The sequence below is a fragment of the Coturnix japonica genome, unplaced genomic scaffold, assembly GCF_001577835.2.
Source record: "Coturnix japonica isolate 7356 unplaced genomic scaffold, Coturnix japonica 2.1 chrUnrandom500, whole genome shotgun sequence".
Lineage (NCBI taxonomy): Eukaryota > Metazoa > Chordata > Aves > Galliformes > Phasianidae > Coturnix > Coturnix japonica.
In genome coordinates this window covers 74,691-76,285 of record NW_015439891.1, presented here as the reverse complement: position 1 = coordinate 76,285, position 1,595 = coordinate 74,691, and the positions used below count along the sequence as shown (strand labels likewise).

Genomic DNA, 1,595 nt, shown 5'->3' with positions numbered 1-1,595 from the left:
CTATGGGGCGGTAAGGGGTTCTGTGGGGCTCTATGGGATTCTATGGGTCTCTATGGGGTCTATGGGGCTCTATGGGGATCTATGGGGTTCTATGGGGTACTATGGGGTCTGTAGATTTTTATGGGGATCTGTGGGTCTCTCAATGGGACTGTATGGGATCTATGGGACTCTATGGGTCTCTATGGGGTCCCTATGGGGCTCTATGGGAATCTATGGGACTCTATGGGGCTCTATGGAATTCTGTGGGACTCTATGGGACTCTATGGGGCTCTATGGGATTCTGTGGGATCTATGGGGCTCTCTCTATGGGGCTCTATGGGTCTCTATGGGGTCTATGGGGCTCTATGGGTCTCTATGGGGTTCTATGGGGTCCCTATGAGGCTCTATGGGAATCTATGGGGTCTATGGGTCTCTATGGGGTCTATGGGGCTCTATGGGTCGCTATGGGGCTCTATGGGGTCTATGGGGCTCTATGGGATTCTATGGGACTCTATGGGGTCTATGGGGGGGCTATGGGGCTGTATGGCATTCTATGGGGCTCTATGGGGTCTGTGGGGTTCTATGGGGTCTATGGGGCTCTATGGGGTTCTGTGGGACTCTATGGGATTCTGTGGGGCTCTATGGGGCTCTATGGGCTCTATGGGTTTCTATGGGTTTCTATGGGGTTCTATGGGGTCCCTATGGGGCTCTATGGGGCTCTATGGGGTCTATGGGGCTCTATGGGGTCTATGGGGTCTATGGGTCTCTATGGGGTTCTGTGGGACTCTATGGGATTCTGTGGGGCTCTATGGGGTCTATGGGGCTCTATGGGTTTCTATGGGGATCTATGGGACTGTATGGGTTCTATGGGGCTCTATGGGGCTCTATGGGTTGCTATGGGGCTCTATGGGGCTCTATGGGGGTCTATGGGGTTCTATGTGGGTTCTATGACCCCCTATACCCTATTGACCTATTACTCTTTATCCCCTTTAACCCCCCAATAGCCCTCATTACTATGCGCAAAGCCCTGCTCCCATTGGCTGTTCTGAAGGCGCTGCTCAACGCCCTGCAGCTCATAGAAGCCGCGAAGCGATTGGCCGCCATCGACATACGGGAACGCAAGGGGCATTAAGCCACGCCCCCTTCATTAGGCCACGCCCCCTTCATTAAGTATAATGGGACTCAATGGACCCATAAGCCACGCCCCCTTCGTTAATTAAGCCACGCCCCCTTCATTAAGTATAATGCGTCTCAATGGAGCCATAGGCCACGCCCCCTCCATTAAGCCACGCCCCCATAGGCCACGCCCCCACCCCATTGGCCGCCATTGACATAATGGGACTCAATGGACCCATAGGCCACGCCCCCTTCATTAAGCCACGCCCCCCATAGGCCACGCCCCCCCACCCCATTGGCCTCTATTGACATAATGGAACTCAATGGAGCCATAGGCCACGCCCCCTTCATTAAGCCACGCCCCCATATGCCACGCCCCCTTCATTAAGCCACGCCCCTTCATTAAGCCACGCCCCCCATAGGCCGCGCCCCCACCCCATTGGCCGCCATTGACATAATGGGACTCAATGGACCCATAGGCCACGCCCCCTTCATTAAGC

At 55.2% G+C, this 1,595-nt stretch overlaps 1 long non-coding RNA gene across 1 annotated transcript in view; it reads left to right on the top strand.

Annotated features, from left to right (window-relative positions):
• The first annotated feature begins 889 nt into the window (after window positions 1-889).
• Window positions 890-1,595, top strand: part of LOC116652641 — a 3,428-nt gene continuing 2,722 nt past the window's right edge. Inside the window, exons 1-2 of the long non-coding RNA XR_004305784.1 lie at window positions 890-910; window positions 984-1,149. This is a non-coding gene — a long non-coding RNA (uncharacterized LOC116652641). The remainder of the gene's footprint in view (window positions 911-983; window positions 1,150-1,595) is intronic.